Source organism: Mesocricetus auratus, unplaced genomic scaffold, assembly GCF_017639785.1.
Source record: "Mesocricetus auratus isolate SY011 unplaced genomic scaffold, BCM_Maur_2.0 Super-Scaffold_4256, whole genome shotgun sequence".
NCBI classification, from domain to species: Eukaryota; Metazoa; Chordata; class Mammalia; order Rodentia; family Cricetidae; genus Mesocricetus; species Mesocricetus auratus.
In genome coordinates this window covers 80,683,443-80,704,173 of record NW_024429182.1, presented here as the reverse complement: position 1 = coordinate 80,704,173, position 20,731 = coordinate 80,683,443, and the positions used below count along the sequence as shown (strand labels likewise).

Below are 20,731 nucleotides of genomic sequence, written 5' to 3'. Positions count from 1 at the left end.
ATAAGAAGTTCCAGGCCAGCCAGGGTACAGAGTGAAACCTGATCTCAAACACAAAACTACAAAACCAGATCCTATATGGATCAACTTAGCCTATAAACAAGAAACAACCTCACACTTAACTACAGATTTCAAACTTGGGGTCCATTGGTGCATTTTGTTTGGCTTACGTCACTTTCAAACAGACAGTTACTAATTATTAAGTACTTTCAAAGACCAAGCTATGTCACATTTAAAAAATAGGATTTCTTGCTTTGATTGAAAAACAGGAAGGCCTGCTAGTGCTGGGGCCATCTGTGTACTGACTTGTGGAAAGCCAGTTTTACCAAAGGGCCTGCTCACTTCACTTACCAAGAACCCCTCCTTACTTTTCTCATTATATTTTGTTAATTTATTTAGTAGTTTGGGGGCACCCTTGCCCTGTGTGCCCTCTTGTTGGCCCCAAATCCCTGCTATCAAGATCTGAGTTCTCACTGTCTCAGGTTCCTCCGTCCCCAGTTGCCTGGTCAATCTTCAGCAAGGCTGATTTAGACAGAGTCCCTCTTCCTTCGGAGGCACCCCTCAGTCATATTCCATCATGGTCCTGGGTGAGGATTGAGCCCAAGCTCTGCCCCGCTACAAAATCTCATTGCTGTGTTCCCAGTGCCGTCAGGATGGCCCAGACTAAGCCTGATTGACTGTGCTTTAAAGTGTTGTTTGAGGACTGGGAAGACTGTTCTGGTGGTAAAGTATCTCTTCCCCAGCATATGGGTATGCCTCTGGATCCCCAGCATCCATATGAAACCTGGGTGTGGTGACACATGTGTCACTCCAGTGCTGGGGGGTGGGGGGCACAGACACAGGAGGCTCCCTGGAGCTCATTGGTAGACAGGTCACCCTAGCTCAACCTGTGAGTCCTATGTTCAGTGAGAGGTCCTGACTAAAAACTAAGATAGAGCATGAATGAGAAAAATATTTGTATGTACCCACACAAACACATACATATACATAAAACATATACTCACACCTATACAAATGTGTACACATACAAATGTGTATATCCACAAACACAGACACTCTTCACACATGTATACGTCCACACAAAGGTGCGTACTCATATATATACAAATTTGTACAAATACAAACATGCATACCCACAAACATATACACATCTACACCCCTACACAAACATGTACACACCCACAAACACATAAACATATACACATACAAACATACATACTATACATGCACACAAATATGTACACATATACACATGTGTACCCACAAACAGGTACATACACATGTACACACCTATAAAAACATCTACACAATGCACACACACAAATACTTGCAGACACATACACACAAACAAATATGTATACACCCATATACACACAAATATGTATGTATACCCACAAACATGGGTACACCCACACAAGTATGTGCACAAGCATGTACACACCTACAAACAAGTGCATAACCACACAAACATGTACACCCACAAATATGTATACCCACTTGTGTGCTCACGTACATGCATGTGTGTGTACACACATAGTGCCTCTGATGGGACTGGAGATGTAGTTCAGTGGTAGAATGTTTGCCTAGCAAGTATAACGGTTCTTTCCACCTCAGGACTGGAAACAAATGTATCATTGGGTATTTTTTCCTTAACACCTCCCATTACCTGTTTTGTGAGACCTGCCTTTATCATTAAGTCCCTGGTTATCTTTCCTCTTTCAGGTTTCTCCTGCCCTGGCCTGGAGGGTCAGATTTTCAAGAGAGGAACGCTAAACTGGGTACTCTGGGTCATAAGATAAGCCAAGGCTAACTAGTTACGCGACCCCTGAGCTTATAGGCTTGAGGAGAGAGCTGACACTAGTGAGATCTCCAGAGATCTACAAGGATAACACCAACTGGCAAACTAAGCAATAGTGGAGAGACTACATTAATAGCCCCTCCTTAATGGTAAGGTTGATGACTACCTTATATGCCATCCTAGAACCTTCATCCAGCGACTGATGGAAGCAGAGACAGATACCCACAGCTAAACACTGAACTGAACTCCTGGAACCTAGTGACAGAGATGGAGGAGTGATGAGCAAAGGGGTCAAGACCATGATGGTGAAACCCACAAAGACAGCTGACCAGAGAAGGGGGAGCTCTTGAATCCCAGACTGATGCCTGAGAAGCCAACAGGGGACTGATCCAGACTCCATGAATGTAGTGTCAGTGAGGAGGCCACAGAAATCACTGGGGCCTTGAGTAGTAGATCAGTGTTTACCATTGTGTATGAGTGATCTTTGGGAGCCCATTCCAAATAGAGGGATGCTCTCTCAGCCTGGACACATGGGGAAGGGCCTAGGTCCTGCCCTGGATGAAATGACAGACTTTGGAGATCCCTCCAAGGAGGGCCTCACCCTCCCTGGGGAATGATGTGGGGATGGGGTGGGAGGCTGGGGAGGCTGGTGGAGGGACAAAGGAGGAGGGGTGGGAGAGGGAGCTGGGATTGACATGTGAAGCATTCATGTTTCTAATTTAAATAAAAAAATTCTAAGTAAAAAAAAAAGCCAAGGGCTCTTGACATAGTTGCTAGTGGCCTCCTGCTGGTTCTCAGGGGCCTGGAGGGCACACATCCTTAGCATCTGACCCTGCAGGTGCATCTATCTTCCTGGTCAATAAGGCTGAGATTCCAGGGGAATCCAGGCTAGGGAAAGCCATCCAGGTTCTCATGAATTTTCCTCTTCCCAGGTTTATAATACAAAACAACACCTCCCTCATTCCTTCTGAAATGTACAAGACTCATAATGCCTTCTATATGGAGCTGGGGAGGTGGTGGTGGGAGGGATTAATAGTTCAGTCAGTCAAGCTGCCTAAACATGAAAGAATAAACTTTCTTTTTATTTTAAAGAATAAAATGTGTTTAAAGAACAAAATGAAGGGTAAGATGGCGGGGGTGTGGCATAGCCGGATTCCCGAGACATCCATGGGAGCCATGGCAAGCTGTTCAGTGACTGTCATCATGGGAGCCTGCTCAGCCTTGGCCATTCTCTAGGAAGTGGGAAGGGATAGGAGGCCATTTCCTGAACCTTCAGTACCCAGGGACCTCTTGAGTCCTTCCTGCCACCTTCAGGACCAGAGAGACCTGATGTTTCCCTCATCTGGGCCACTGACTGAACCCTCCGAGAAAGCTTCCTGGACTCAGACCCTTTATAGTCATTTCTTGCCTTAAATAAAACAAAGCTCTTTGATTCTCTTGCTTTTGTAGCCTTCAAGCTTACTGTTCCCTCTTCTTCCCAGGTCCACCCCACACCAATACCATAGCATCCACTCCTATGCTTCCGGAGAAATATGCACATTGATCCAGCTGCTCTTCTGCTTGCTCATCACGGGAGGGATCAATGTGCAGCCTGGGGGACAGTTAGTGAGAACTAAAGAGAAGGCTAACAGAACAGAGGGCTCAATGATTCATTTAATAACCTTCATTCAATAGTTCCTGGATTCTCAGCCCAGGGCAGTGTCATGGTCGTGACCACCACAGCAAACTGTCAGTAAGACATCAGCATAGGCCAGGCTCAGTCCCGTGTATGGCTGTTATTCTGTCCTTCCAGCAACTCTAGAGGCCCCCACATTACAAATGAAACAATCCATGCAAACCATGCCATTCATATTACGAATGACATAGGCAGGATGCAAGCTCTTCTCCTCTCTTTAATCTTGGCAGTTAAAGGGCAATCATAGGCATTCAGCAAGCCAAACACAGTCTACTAGGGGATAAGAGGTGAAAAACATGTCACGGCACCAGGGACTGCATGCCTACCTGCATGGCTCCCATCAAAAAAAACAAGTGAATATACAGAAGCAGAAAAACAGGACCAGTGAGACAGCTCAGAGCCCACAAGGCAGAAGGAGAAAACTGACTACGTTCTTCAGCACACCTACACACATATACAAACACATGAGCACATATGAGCACACATGTACAAACACATGTGCACACACACACACACACACACACACACACACACACACACACACACACACACAAGCAGCAAATAACAAGCACTGAAATGATGTCCTGAAATTAGAACCCTGGCCATAGCTGGTGGAAACGCAAAACACTCAACTGTCTGACTCTCAACACGGGAGCCAGGTGACGGTGAGGTGGGTAAAGTGCTAAGCAAGGATGAGGACAGTTTGGATCCCCAGAACCCATATAAAAGGTAGCAGACAGCACTGTTGTAATCCTACTGCTGGGGAGGCAGACACAGGTGGGTCCCTGGAGCTTGCTGGCTAGCTGGCCCAGAATTGGTGAGCCCCAGGTTCAGGAAGAGGGACACCCCCAGAAATGACGCCTGGACTTCCCATGTATGTGCGTACACACCACCCACATGTATTTACTCAATACACATACAACAGTCACATATACACTGTATTCATACATACAAAGTTTTGATACACAGCCACCATGGGATCCAGCAATTCTGCTACTAGAGAAAACAGATATTCACACAAAAATGTATCCATGAGCCAGGCTTTAAGGTAGGGGAACCTCAGCATTTGGGAGGTAGAGGCAGGAGGCTCATGAGTTCAAGACCAACGTGGACTGCATGGTGAGAGAGACCCTGTCTCAAAACAACAACAAAAAACTAAAACCAAAAGAGAAGAGAACCGGACAAATCTGCACCAGCTGTTCATGCAGTGCTATCCACAGCAGCCCAAAGCCCAGTGTCCATCAGTAAATGGAGAAGCACCATGGTGTGTGTGTAAAACCTAATGCGCTTCAGTCGTAAGAAGCATTGAGGGCTGGCATGACAGCTTGGTGGGTAAGTGCTTGCCGTGAAAGCCCGAGGACCTGAGTTCCATCCCTGAAACCCATGATGGGAGGAAGTGGTCCTCCAACCTTCGAACATGTGTGTGGTACATATGTGTATGCATGTGCACACAGATGAACACACACACACACTCACACTAAATTAAAAATATAAATGAAGGAATGAAACACTGACACATGCTACACATAGGTGGATCTGGAAAACATGCTTGACACAAAAGGTCATGTGCTGCATGATCCCATTAACGTATAAAACATACAAACTGTGGTGGTTAACTTTGACAGTCCACTTGACTGAGTTTTAAGTCACCTAAGAGATATACTCATGGGTGTGTCTGTGGGGATGTTTATCTGAGGAGGGAAGACTCACCCTAGGTTTGGGGTGTACTAGCCCATGGGCTGGGGTCCCAGACTGATACAGCAAGCTGAGGGCCAGAATTCATTGCTCTCTTCTCTGAATACAGATGCTATGTGACCAGCTGCTTCTCTCTCCTGCCATCAGGCCTTTCTTACCATGACTGTCTGGGAGCTCGGGTGATGAGCCAAACAACCCTTCCTTCCTCAAGCTGCTCTCTGCAGGCATTTTGTCACAGCAACAAGAGAAGTAACACAGCAACAGAGAGCACAGTAGTGCTCTCCAGGATCTGAGAAGAGCAGGAATGCAGGGTGACCACGTCACGGATACAGAGCCTTGTCTGAGTGATGGGATGTTCAGGAATTTGATTGTATGCCACTGTGGGTACCAATGCCGATGAACTATAGACTTTAAATGACCACATTAATATCATGTGAACTTAACCTCCATTTAAAAGGGCATCCTAAGGCCCATGGCACACTAGTCAGCCTGAAGTTTAATCTACCCTCAGCAGGATGTGGCCACCAAGGCTTCCTGGAGAAGGATGAACTGGGGACAGATCTTAAAATGTAAGTAGGATTTTGTTTAGTTTATCCTGTTGTAGACAAACATTGCAGGGAAATTGCCCCCCCCCAACAGATGGGATAGAATGCAGGAGTCTCTCACTCCAGTCCCCTTGGTCTTTCCTGTTCAGGTCTTAAATTCCTCAACTTCATCACAAAGTTTCAAATAACTTGTTATTAGTAATAAAGGAACTTAGCTTTTAAAAATGAATTAAGACTCTCTTTTATAAATAACCCCACCCCAGGCAATTTCAAGTTGTTATTGTTGAGTTGGTCAGTGGGAACTATAAGATGTCTTCCCAGGTAGGCAGATCAGGTGTGTGCTGGAGACCCCTGCAGAGGCAGGTGGGGCCTCCATCCCTTCTTCAAATAAGAGAGATGTGTCTCTTAGGGGCAAGAGTAGGATAAATAAATTATTGAGAAATGAGAAAGCTGGGGCCTGGGGGAGATGGGTAAGAGTGTTTGCTGCCCAAGCATGAGGGCCTGAGTCCAAATCCCCAGAATTTATATTAAAAAAGATGGGTACGACCACATATGGGCCTGTAGCCCCGGTGCTGTGTGGGGTGTGGAGAGAGACAGGATGGCTCTAACTCCAGGTGCACTGAGAGACCTTGTCTCAAGGGAATGAGGTCAAGAGTCACAGAGAAGGACAAGACACTGGATGTCCTCCTCATTCTCCATATGCATGTGCCCACACAAACATGTGCAAATGCCTGCCCCTCTCGCACTCAGACATACAGAGACAGACACACACACACAGAGAAACAGACACACACACACAGAGACATACACAGAGACAGACAGACGCACATGCACAGACACAGAGATAGAGAGACAGACAGACACACAGAGACAGACAGACAGACATATGCATGCACGCACACACACACACAGAATGAACAAAGGAAAATAAGACCATGGCTAGTGCAGGCGTCCTGCAGTTTCCAGGGAATCACAAATGTCACCTCCTCATCTAAGCTTCCCATTGAATTGAAATCAGCTTGGTCCCTCCATCACACAGCCTTGTTTTCTATCCTCTGTGGCACTCTGTCCTTACCAGATGTCTTCTTGTTCTCCATAAAGGTCAACACAATGCCCATCTGTCTGCTCCTATATAGAACAGGAGTGTTCAATCTTTTGAAATTATGACATGACATTATCATTTACAAATGAGTCAGGCCGCTTTCATAGCTACCGTGGGACACACATGGCATGCTGATAGGGATAGTCTCTAACTTACAGTGATTCAACTTGGGATTTCTTTTTTCCACCTTGTCTTTAAATTTAGTATTTTGATCATTGCCTAAGCTGGGGCTTGCAATGTTGTGAATGGTGAGTATAGCTTCTACCAGTCACGAAAGGACAGAGAGAGACACCAATCCACAGGTGTGCTGTGCTGCTAAACTGTGACATTTGCAAGGTTAGATGGCATTTCTGCATTCTAACTAGATGCCTGAGACAATCAACTTATAAAGAGGAAACGTCTATGGGGGTTTCAATGCACCGTAGGCTCACTCCTTTGCTTTGGGCCTGCGGTGAGGCAGCATAACACAGTGGGAGCTCATAGTGGAACAAAACCACTCATATCGTGGCTGGCGACATGGAAATGTATTGGTGAACTGTCATGTGTTGTTCAAGCTCACTGAGAAGCTAGCTCTGGACACAGGCATCATCCACCTATTTCAGACATAATCATGTTTGTCTCAAAGTGTCCTCCAAAGATCCCTGCCTTGGGGCACGCTGCCCTAATTCTGTAAGAGGGAGAAAAGAGAAGAGCAAACAGTTAAGGAGATTAAAAACTCTGTGCCTTTGAGAACAGTGAGATGGCAAATCATCTCCAACAGGGGTCACTATTGTTCATTCCACAGTATAAAAAAAACACCTGCAGCGAGGATGGAAGCCAGAAGATGGACCACAGAGGAACTGTGTTGGAAGCTCAGGTGACTGCTTTTTCCTCAATGTATTTCTTCTGGATGCGTGTGAGCCCTGATGGTGTTACCCTTGTTTGTTCTCTCAGACATCTGTCAGATGCTGTAAACACCCGGCTTGATGACTTGCTATTGGCCTACAGCCTCTGTTTACCTGCTGCTTGCTGCTCTTACACTATGTGCTTAATAAACAAACTCATCTGAAGCCCAAAGCACGGCCACCATAGATCTGTCATTGGCCCTTCTCTGAACCACACAGAACAGCTGGGATGCAAAGGAGAGGAGGAGAAAGGTCCAGGGTCTCTTAGATGGCATGTCCCCAGTGACCTAAAGACCTCCTACTGTGTCCCATTACCTCCCAGTAGCACCCCACTGAGGATCACACCCTCACCACAACGGGAGTCAATGATGATGCAGGCTGCAGCAGGCAGGTGAAATATGTTTTCAGCTTCCGACAGTTTTAATTCACAGTGGATCTGTGGGAATGTGACTGCACTGTAAGTTAGGCAGTACTCATGGCACCAGATAGCACTCCAATCTGGGTGGTCCTGAGAACAAACTATGCAGGCCCCCAAATGGAGATGGAACGGCTGTCACATCACGATGCCAGAGAGGACATGAGCAAGACACTGTGTCACTGGTCCTTCCCAGCCTCCCAACCTTAGGAGGCTGGAAGCTGAGACTGGGTAAGAGAATCATTTCTCTCTTTTCCCTTTTTGAGGAGATGTCACAAGCAAGCAAGCCTCATTTCCTTTTTTGTAAAAGCCTGATGAGCTTAATTGAGTAGTGCCACATGGGGTGGGCTAGGGAGACCCAAAATAGACCGTCTGTAAATTACTCAAGTGAAGCCAGAGCCCCCTCTCCCAGCTCTCTGGCAGCCTGCTTATGCGAATGCTGTAGCTCTCCCTCCACCCAGGCAAAAAAAGAAAGAAAACACAAATCCTCTCCTGCAGCCTTTGAATACAGTCAAGCTCTAATCAATAAGAAGGAAATCAAAGAAAGCCATGTGGGACAAAGGACATTTTCTGGGGAAACGAGAGCCAGGTTCTCTCCTCACAGGCTTTCTTTGAAGTGCCTCTAAATGCTCCTCCTGCTCACGCTCACCTCGCAGAGGGCTTCACAAATGTGCACACAACTTTTAATGAGGCGCAAACACAGCTGCTCCGCGGGCGCCGTAGCCTTTCATTCTGACTGCCTCAGAGAAGTCTTTGTTTCCTAATTTACTGTACAAGCAACCTTTCTAAAGAAAATGATTTTTTAAAAAAGCAAGATCCGTTTTACATAAGAATACATTTTTGTGTTTAGAAGATACGTTTAAAAAACACCCCACATTTTGCACAGTTCATCAATGTGTCCTTTCCTCCTCCCACATCTGTCAGTATATCTGCATGCATTTACATGGCTGCCCTGAGGACACAAGTAGATGCTGAAGTTCCCTTGTAATATTTCCATGTAATGACCTAGCCGTGCATCAGCTTTAATCTAACACTGTAGTCTGATATTCCACACTGGATTATAACTATTTTTCAATTGATAGATACCTAGGTTGTGTGTGGTATGTGCATGTGTGCATTCACATGTGTATGCAGCGTACAGGTGTGTGTGTGTGTGTGTGTGTGTGTGTGTGTGTGTGTGTGTAGGCCAGAGGCTGACATAGGGAGTCTTTCTCAATCTCTCTCCATCTTATTCACCAAGACAGGATTCCTCAGTAAAAACCCACAGCTCACAGGTACAGCTAGTCTCGCTAGCTGGCTTGCCCTGGGGATCCACTGTCTCGAGCATCTGTGCAATGTAATTACAGGTGCACTGCCATGTCCACTGGGCATTCACATGGGTCTTAGGGATCTAGTCATGCTTGTGCCGCTGAGAAATTTCAGGTCCCCAGTCCCACCAGTTATTTGTAATGACCTCAATGGAATACTTTAAAAATTTTTAAGATTCCATCATTATCATAAGTCCCTGAGGTAGGATAGTTGGCTCAAGAAACAGTAAGATTTTTTTTGACAATCAATATGAATTGGAGGATTGATTGCCAAGAGGGGTAAGCTAACTTTATGGCCACTAGCATACAAGATGTGAATTTATGTCTCCAGGAGAGACTAGAGAAGGGTGTTGATGCTTTAACAAATGGACACAAGGTCACAGTGACATCTAACATACGACAGTTGCATTCTTCCAATTGACTATTGTCATGACTTGGATCTGAAACACCCCCTACTGGCTTGTGTGTTTGAATACTGGTCCCAGTTCTCAGTGCTGACTGGAAAGACTATGTAACCTTTGGGACACATGATCAGTTGGTGGAAGCAGTTCGCTGGGGCAGGCCTTGAAGGTTTTATCTGCTTCTGGTGCCAGGGTAGGGAGTGATGTGACCAGTCCCAAGCTTTGCCACCATGGGTCAAGATGTTCTGGCCATCACACTGTCCCTACCATGACAGTCTTCACATCTGAATTGTGAGCCAAAAGAAACACAGTCTATCGGCAGGGAAGGCACAGCAGCGGAAGTATGAAACTGATGGTCATATTGCAAGCACCTGAGAAATGGAATAACGAGGGGCCTAGGGGGAGCTCTAGAGAAGTGGGAGGGAGTTCAATACAGGAGAAGGGTGGACAGATCACACGGGGTTGCTTGATAAAGACTCACGGAATCACATTATTTTATATTTACCTAAAATTACGGACAGTGCACGTGTATGTACAAACATATACATTAAGGTGTATATATATATATGATATAGCATATATATTACATATAAATATATTTAAAGTATATATGATATATATATATACATATATATATATATACATACATATATTGAGGTTAAGACATTTGAGGTGACAATGCTCCCTACAAGAACCATAGTCTAACAAGATCTCTAGTATCAGACAAGTAGGGCACAACATTTCAAAGGGCTGTTAAGGGTAATCCAGTGATTCCCCCAAACACACCTACAGAAGATAGTGTAGGTATAGGTTTGCTGGCCTACAGCAGACCCACCCCTCATCAAAGAAGCCTGTCTTTCAGAAGATGAAGGCCATCATAGAAAGCTACAACTGGACACAAGGCAGAGATGAACAACCACAGGGAGCCCAGCCCCACTGGTTAAAGCTACACCACAGCTCCCACATCTACAGGAAACAGCAGGGAAGAGGAGGTGAAAAGATTACAAGAGACAATATCAGGAAGTCTGCTGTGAAGCAGTCTCTCTTTGAAGACCTGAACAAGGGCAGTATCAATGGATGTGTTAACATGGGAGGGGGAGTTTCATCCTGTCCCTAGATAAGGAACTACCGATTGCTGGGAGAAGGAAAAGTAGCCTCTCCCAGGGATGAGGCCCCTTACTGGTTGTCTAGTTCAGAGTGGTCAGCCTGAAAATCATATATGTACACCACCAACAAAAATGGGTTTACAGGTCACGTGCACGTGCATGTGTGTGCGCACACACTGAATGTGTACATTAATGTATATACATCTATTTACATGCATGTTAGAAATATAACCAAAGAAAAAGATTATCAACTTGAAAGGGGGTGCTTGGGAGGGACTCAAGGGAGAATATCTGAGGGAGGGAGGGCTGGATGGAGGAGAGAGGGAAGTGATGGCCCATTTCCCGTGATGCATTTCTTCCAGCAAGGCATCTCCTCCTAAAATTGCCACAACGTCCCCAAGCAGCACCACTAGCTGAGGACCACATTTTCAAATGCGTGAGCACAAGCGGGACCTCTTAACTACAGCAGATGAGTAGCTCTTCGAGGAGTTTAGTTTGTATTTTCCTGACTGCTGAAGAGAGTGGGTATTTTTTCAGAGTTATCAGCTGTTCATACACTGTTATCTGCGAAAATCCTGTCCATTTCCTTCTGCTCATTTTTCTACTGGGCATTATTCTTTTCTTGAACACAGAGACAAAACATGTGCAGATGATGGTAGACGCCTAGATGACAGAGGACACAAAGGATGGACAGCAAAGCTTGGAGCAGATCATTCCTTAGGGCCTTCCTGGCGCACACAGGTCAAGCAGCACCTTCCAGAATCATGGGAACAGCTAGACTCTCTTGCTAGAGCCACTAGTGTGTGGTTCTTAGTTGTGTCAGCACTGGCAAACCAACAAACACGTTCTTTAGCTCACTTTCAGTGTCCATTACCAGAGTTTCTGGTCAACAAAAGCCCACCAATTTGACATGGTAAATGTATTCATCTTCTTCATTTATGGTTTGTAATTTATTTTTGACCATTACAAAAAAGATGCCTAGCTATGACTAAACTATGAAGATATTCTTTATTTCCTTCTAAGATGGGCTTCCAAATGTAAGTTCTTGACTATGTGGGCTTCTTTTGGTGTATGACACAAGCAAGGTAAGGACCATTTTCTTTCTCTTTTCCTTCCTCCTTTTTTTTTTAAAGATAAGGTTTCATGAAAGCCAGGCTAGCCTCAAGCTCAACATGTAGCTGAGGAAGACCTTGAACTTCTTGCCTCTACCTCTTGAGTACTGGAAATACAGACAGGTTCCATCACTTCCAGTTATGCAGTGCTGGGGACATAACCCAAGGCTTCACCCTTGCTAGGCACACACTGTATGGACTGAGCCCCACCCTCCAGCCTTCTATTTTTCTTTCTGTTCCTCAGGGCTATGAGCTCATTCAAAGCAGTGTCTCCATCTTCCCAGTATTTATGGCATACAGAAGACTTCCAGTAAATGTTGCCCAGTGAAATGTTTCCTTACAGCTTTGTGTGTGACCCCCAGTCTTCCAAGAGAGCTTGGAGAGCAGGTCAGTGTTCTGGTGTCTAAGAATTTCTGTCTTAGACTGAATGGTTGTCCAGACACAGCCAACACACTTCAGATCCACTCCATCACAAGAGAGTAAGATTCATTCTGTATCAACCAGGCAGCCAGTGAGTGTCTTATGGTAAGCACTCAGCCCCAACCTGAAACTGGTGTCTACCTACCCAGTGATTTCAGTGAAGAACTGATGGGGCGGCACTGTTAGACCGTGTGTTGCTGCACCAAACACTGGATGTACCCAGCTGAAGGAAAGGAGGATTTATTTCAGCTCACAGTTTCAGAGGCTTCTGCTCACATCATGGCAGAAGGAAGCAAAGTGGAATAGTACAGGGACAGGGAAGACAGGGGTCTTGAGGACATGTCCCAGTGACACATCTCCTCCAACCAGACTCCACTTTCCACAGCTTCACCACTTCATAACAGTCTATTGAATTTGAGACTCCACCAATGGATTAAACCATTCATTAGGCCAGAATCTTCGTGGTGTGATCATTTCTGGGCAGACACACCCAGGGATGTGCCTTACTAATCTCCAGACTTCTTCAACTCAATCAAACTGACAATCAAGACCAGTTACACAACAACCTTATCATTAAAGATGGTCCCTCCTCAAGCAAAAGCAGCACAAGCCAGGGTGGCCTTGGGGACCTCCAAAAGTCTTGTTCTATTCTGCATCGCACAGTCACTCAGAGAAACCTATCAGGCCCAGAGAAATGCATAGTAGGTGCTTGTAGTGGTTTGAATGAGAATGGCCCCCATACTCACATATGTTTGAATGATTGACTCCTAGTTGGTGAAACTGTTTAGGAAGGATTAGGAGGTGTGGCTTTATTGGAGGAGGTGTGTCACGAGGGGTGGGCTTCTAGATTTCAATAGTCTACATCATTCCAGTTAGCCCTCTCTGCCTCATGATTGTGAATCAGATGCAAACTCCCAACTACTGCTCTAGTGTGATGCCTGGCTGCTGGCTGCCATGCTCCCTGGCATGATGGCTACAGACTTACTCTCTGAAACTGTAGCAAGCCCCCAGGTAAGTGCTTTATTTTATGAGCTGCCTTCATCACTCCTCACCACAATTGAGTGTAACTAAGACAGTGGTCAATAATTACCCACCGTCTCAGTGACCCAAAGATGCAGCAGAGAAAAAGACAGGCAAGACCCGGCGACAGTCTCTCTAGTACACAAAGCACTCTCATAACCATTGCGTTAATTATGCAATGACTTAACTAAGAAGTCGGCTAGAGTTATAAAGAGTAAGAAATGCTATGGAAACTCACCTTCCCAAGCCTCCCCTGCACATATGATGCTGAGCTAAGAAAGGAAGAGAAACAGGAGTTCAGAGGTTGCCATACTTTGCATGACAAGTTCTCTGAAGGTCCATGTATCAAGAGCTTGGTCCCCAGGTTGGTGTTATTTGGAGGTGGAGCCTTCAACTTTCAGAGGTGTGGCCTATTTGGAGGCCCTTGGATGCCTCAGGGTTTGTTCTTGAAGGATAATGCAGGACTTTGGTCTCTCTCCACTTGTTCCCCAGCCACTTTGTGAGCAGTTTCCCCTTCACGTGTTGCCAGGGTGAGGTGCCATCTCATGCCCAAAGCAGTGTGGTTTCAAGTCAGTATCACTTAAGGATCTGACCGTTAGTGCAAATCACAGAGGAGCTCCCCTATCAACGTCAACATCCTGCACCCTAGACCATATTCGTCATCGTCGTCACAGCCATCTCCTCACCCACGTCCTCTCGCTCCCTGTCTAGCACCCAGCTCAGCAATCCTCTCTCTCAGGCAAACTTCATGACATTCTAGAGGCCCCTCCTTTTAGGTCATTCCCAACTCTTAAAACTCACTGGCAGTGAGTTGGGGCCTCACACCAACCTTGGCACATCTACAGCACCAGACTCTTTGCCCCACTCACTGAGGGGCACTGCTAAGGCCTGGATAGGAACTGCCCCTGGGGTTCACCTGTTGCATACGTGGTCCCCAGCGAGGGGTGTTGCTTTTGGAGGTTGTAGACATTTAGGAGGGGGAGTTTCAGTGGAGGAGGTGGGTCTCTCTGTGTGTCCTTGGAGAGAATGTGTTGTAACAGGATTTTCCTACCTGTCTCTCTCTAGTTCCTGCCCACCAAGAAGACCAGCCTCCAACACATACTCCTACTGCCGTGTTTCTCTACCACAGTGAACAGACAGTGGCTGGAGCCCTGATACACTCCTACCACCACGGGGCTCTGCTGCAATGAACAGGACCAAGCAAACACGGTCGGGGGCCTCTGAACTGTGAGCTAAAATAAATCCTCCTCCTCTAAGCTGTTTCCATCAGAACACATCAACAACAGCAATCCACAATGACAGCAAAACCCAAAACACTTGTTTTGCCAAAACGATGAGAAAAGTAATTAATACAGTTACCTTGCCCCTATTATCATGCATCTCAGAATCAAAGGATATCAGCTGTGTGACCATGTCCCAGGGGATGCTTCACAAAGTCTGAAGGCAGTGTTTTTTTGTTTATTTGTTTGTTTGATTTGGATAGCCAGGGAAGGGTCAGAGATTGGCTTTCCACAGAGAGGCCAGGGACATTGTTCAATATCCTCACTGGACAGGATGGTCTAGCCTGGGAAACCAAGGGCACCACAGAGCAAGCCTTGCTCTCTCTCCATCTATCTCATGTTCTGTCCCAGGAGCTTCTAGGATAGCTGGAACCCTTTCATTGGGAAGACTATTTTTTTGTATGCTGCTGAGGTTGCTTGATCACCAGGGGCCTCCAGATAACTTAACGGTGGGATTGGTTACCAGAAAGACCATGAGTAGAGAGTTAGAGGTTTTATCCCCACTCTCTGACCTCCAGGGAGAAGGGCCTGAGTGGAGCCTTAGTTCAGTCACCCATTGACAATGGTTCAATTCATTATGTTTGTACGGTCACCAAAACCCACAAGCATCAGTGAATTTGGAAAAGCTTGGTGATTCCAGTGTTGGTAGAGTGGTGTGCCTGAAATGGGTGGAGACTTCACACGAACCTCCCTCGTGCCTTTCTTTCTACATCCTTTCTACAGGAGGCTCCCAGGTCATATTCATTATAATGAACTCCCGTAGGCATGATGCTCTCTGTCCTAGTGCAAAAGGCCAAACCACCATGGACTGGACCTTGTGAAAATGTGAGCTAAAATAAGAAGTAAAGGGCTTTGTTGGGCTCTGTGGGCCTTGCTACAAATGACTAAACTTGAACATAGGACCCTGGGGACTTTTTATTTAACAGTTTGGGCAGCCAAAGTGGGAAACTGGAAAACATGACTGACATACACTAATTTAGGTAGGGTAGAGTCTGAACTGAAGCAAAATATAAGGCAGTTGGTGTCCAGAGAAATGGAGACATGGTTGTTCTGGGGGCAAACATACACATTTGGTGTCAGCATTGTGAGTCAAACAGCTCACAGTGGATGCTCCTGAGGAGACTAAAATAGGGACGTTGGACCATCACACTGTAAAAGCTTCCTGAGATAGATAGGACACTGAGGCTCAGTAACCTTCTTGAGCACATACCTCTAGTAGGTGGCAGAGTTAGAACGTGTGATTGTGGGGGCCCATGCTCTTACCTATCACTGGACCGTATTATTTGGGGGTATAAAGATGGCTGGCATAGTAGCCTGGAAATTAGGCAACCTAACTCTAGTTTCATTTCTACCATGAAAATCTGTGTGACCTTAGACTGGTCACTCAACCTTTCTGTGATGCAGCCTTCTCACTTAGACAATAGGAGGAGATTCACCCACATTGTTTCTGGTTCTTCCTTTAGTTCATGCTATAACTAGGGATCAAAAGCTCATGTTGGGGCCAGTGAGATGGCTCATCAGGTGTCCTGGCTGGGTTTTTATCAACTTGACACAAGTTAGATTTGCCCAGGGAAGAGTAACCTCTGTTGAGAAAATGTCTTCATCAGATTGCCTGAAGGCTAATCTGTGGGGCATTTTCTTGATTGCTAATTGATGGAGGAGGGCCCAGCCTCCTGTGGATGGTGCTGCTCCTGGATGGATGGTTCTGAGTTGTATAAGAAAGCAGGCTGAGCAATCTGTAGTAAGCAGCACTCCTCCATGGCTTCTGCTTTAGTACCTGTCTCAAGGTTCCTGCCTTGGCCATTCTCAATGGACTGCGACCCACATGTAAGTCAAGTAAACCCCTTCCTGCCCAAGTAGGTGTTGGTCATGGTGTTTGTCACAGAAACAGAAAGAGAACTAGAACAGCAGGTAACAGTGCTTGCTGCAGAGCCTGGTGACTTCCGTTGGACCCTGAATCCCACACGGTTCCCACAAGTTGTCCTCTGACCTCCACAGACGCTCCATAGTAGATACACAGTAAGTGAATAAGGAATGTAATTAAAAATTTTAATAAGCTCTCAAGTGTGAAATTGATTTTTACCGAGGGAGGAGGGGCACAAGAAGGCCCACGCACACGGAAACTTCTAGTTCCTGTGGCTCTGATGTGGTCCCCAGCACATCAGAAGCCAAGCCAGAAACGGTTTTAACACACATACACATTGGCCAGGGTTCTTAAGTCAAGGCTGACAGCAACTCAGGGCAAGTTTAAAACATTGCCATTTGCCTGGTTGAGAGCTGGACAGTGACAGGAGCAGTTGGTGAGGAATCTCAAAATACAGAAGGCAGTTAGGAGTCTCTGTTTACCAGGCTGTTTTTAGCAGTCCAGAAGGCAGGCTGGGGGCGTCCGTAACTCCAGGCAGTTTCCAGGTACTGGGTCCAATCAGCACAGAATGCCGAGCCTCTCAAATTATTTTTGCCTTGAAAACAAGCCCTGGTGACACCAATCTATCTGCTGCTATCACAGTGGACATATGTCACTAGACATTTACCCAGATATATAGGATGTACGCCTTAACAGTGTACCCCAAACTGCAATAATGATGTGTTAACGTGGGTTTGTCTCTGGTACCAAACATACTGCTGTGGTAAATGATGCCGGTAATGGGGAGACTGTGTGGGCAGGGGTGAAATGGAGTGATAGGAAACCTATAAATTTCCCTCTTGATTTTCCTGTGAGCCCCAAACAGTCCTGTGTGTGTGTGTGTGTGTGTGTGTGTGTGTGTGTGTGTGTGTATCCATCCGTGTGTGCATGTATGCACTGTGTATCTTCCTCAATGACTTTCCATCTTATTTTTTGAGGCAAGGTCTCACTGAACCTAGAACTCTCTAATCCAGCTGGACACACTGTCCAGCAAGGTCCAGGGACCCTTCTGCCCCTGCCCCCAAGCACTGGAATTACATATACCTGCCTTGAACTTGGGTTTTTAAATGGGCACTAAACGTGGGATTAAGAGGTAGACGGATCCCTGTGAGTCCAAGGTCACCCAGATCAACACAAGATTGATCCAGTCCTAAAGAGAAACAGCTCACACAAAGAGATCTCATCACCTGGGATCACATGCCTTTAATCCCAACATTAGGGAGGTGCATAAAACAGGAGCAGGGTCTTCAGCAGTCAGTATCAGACATCCATTCTCCAGCCACGTTGAGAATAGGAATGCCCCAGCCCTGTTAGAGGTATCAGCTCTCTGGTAGCTTGGCTGCTTCGCTTCCCTGATCTTCAGCTTGAAGCTTGAACTCCAATATCTGTCTCTGGGTCTTTTATTTATCACAATTCAGAGGGAAGCAAGCTACAGCACTGTACCAGGAGGACCAAGCTGAAAGGAAGCACTAACCAAGACCCGTAGGTGAGCAGTGTGGGTATCATGGAGATTCTCTGCAGCTCCAGGGTCTTGGATTAAAAAAAGGCATTTAGGAAAAAAAATGGAGTTTGGCAAGACGGAATGGTCCCCATTTCCCCAGTTGTGAACTTCCGAATGGCCGAGATAGGGTAATTCTTTGAACAGCAAGTGTCGTCAACTATTGCAGAAGGCACAGGAAGTTCCCAAAATGGCAGCGATGCAAGAGGGAAGACCTGTCCAGGGAAAGTGTCTGTGGTATGAAGCCAGGACCACAGCAGTCTCTGTGCCTGCTCTCTTCTTGTCCTCCCTGCTTCAGCACCAAGGGTTGTGTCCACATGCTACCCCACCATGGGTGCCAGAGGTCTCTCTCTCTCTCTCTCTCTCTCTCTCTCTCTCTCTCTCTCTCTCTCTCTCTCTCTCTCTCTCCCTGTGTGTGTGTGTGTTTCAAGACAGTGTTTCTCCGTGTAGCTTTGTAGACTAGACTGGCCTTGAACTCACAGAGATCCACCTGCCTCAGCCTCCCATGTTCTGGGATTAAAGGCTTGCGCCACCACTGACCAGCTTGTCAGAGGTCTCTTATCAGCTAAGACTGCAAACCAAAATTGCCAGAGAATTAAGCTCCCAGCTCCCAGTAGCTCTCACTCAACAATTCTGTGGATGAGCAACACTGGGCTCCTGCATGTGCCTTGCACAAACTCCAGGTCCCTGGCAGGTTTAAGAGGCAGACAACGGCCTGTTGTGCTGACCTGTCCATCGCACACCCTTCCTGACTTTCCGAATCCCTCCTGGTGTTCTCAGTTGGTGACATTTCCCTGATGTATGACTAGCCTTGCTTCAGGGCCTTCTTCACGGGGAATTCATATGAGGAAAGGGGTAGACATTCATCTCGGAAGACAAACTCACAGGCAGCTGACAGGGCAGTCCTGTCCCCATGTTGGAAACCCGTCTACTGCTGGGATATGACTTAGCTCGGTAGGAGAAGGTATGTTCAGCATGCACAATGCTCTGGATCTAATCCCTAGCACATAATTCACTATAAATCAACCAACCTGCCACCCCGAAAGCAGTCATGGGTCACTGAATTCTTGATCAGGATTGCACAGCTTTGAGATGCCCCAGCATGTTCATTTACTACCACCCAGTCAGTGTCTCCTTGCTCTGGACCATCCTCACCTGAGCAGCATGTGCCTCTCCCTGGCTGTGCCTTCCCCTTCCCTGGCCTGTCCAACTCTCTCTGTCTACAGAGAGTGCACTCAGTAGTGCTCAACAGCCTCTTGGAGTCACAACTCAGCCTGTGGCCTTAGGATGGCTTCCCCAGCGCTAATCACATCCCCCTTCAGGCTGGACATGAGGAAGGAGGTGATCACCACACAGTTTGCCTGAGAATCAGCCATGCATCATAGGTTCCTTTGCCTTCATTTTTGTTTTTGTCTTCCAAGTCACTTTCTGAAAGTCAGAATGATTGATATCTTTATACACTGGACAATCACTCCCCTGATTAAACTGTTTAGCATTGGTGGCAAAATCATCTCTAGGGTGGTGGTGCCATGAATCTCTATATATGGTAAGATTTTACAGAACCAGGGAGGAAGGCATGCCTCATGAGAGTCCTTGCTTCATAAGCATGGTGATCTGAGCTTGGATCCCAGAATCCACCAAAAAAACCAGGCATGGATATGCATAGATGGATATATATAACCTATGTGCTGTGGGGACAGAGGCAGGAGGATTGCTGGAACTTGCTGGCCTCCAGTCTATTCTAGGTTTACTGAGAGCCCCTGACTCAAAGAAATAAGGCTGAGCAGGACACATGACACCCTCCTCTGGCCTCCACACACAAATGCACATTCATACACCTTACATATTCCACACACATACATCCCCATACATACACCAAAGAGTGAAAAGATTTCATAGACCTACACATGCACACATTCTCTCTCTCTCTCTCCCCCACCTCTCTCATACAGGCACACACACACATGCATACCCATGCATGCACACACACACACACACACACAAACACATACTTACACATGTGCACATGTGTGCAGGCGCACACACACACAGACTCTTTTTCTCTCTCTCATACACACACATTCACATGCATACCCATGCATTCACACACACATACATACTCACACATGCACATGCATGCTCATGAGCACACACACATTCACGCATGAATGCATACACACACACATGCATGCCAATGTACACACATACATGTACACACACATTCTGTCTCTCACACACACCCACTCACATGTGCATGTCCACAATACATGCACACACACTCACATACATGCACACACACATGCATGTTCATGAGCATGTATGGGCATGCCCATGCATGCCCATGCACACACACACACACACACATGCACACGCATGCCCATGCACACATACACATGTACACATACACACTCACACATGCACACACAGGGTGTAATCTGAACTTGGCCTACTCTATCTAGTTCGCTGTGTCTTGTGGTATATCCTATATTCTCTGGGCTGTCAGATACCATTCTGGGGACAGGGGAGAAGAGAACAATTGGAACTCTTATGTTTTCGAAACTTCATGTGTGTAT

The 20,731-nt window shown here is 46.4% G+C and overlaps 1 protein-coding gene across 9 annotated transcripts in view; it reads right to left on the bottom strand.

Annotated features, from left to right (window-relative positions):
* Positions 1 to 20,731, bottom strand: part of Syt17 (synaptotagmin 17) — a 70,774-nt gene that overhangs the window by 26,762 nt on the left and 23,281 nt on the right. The window lies entirely within an intron of this gene.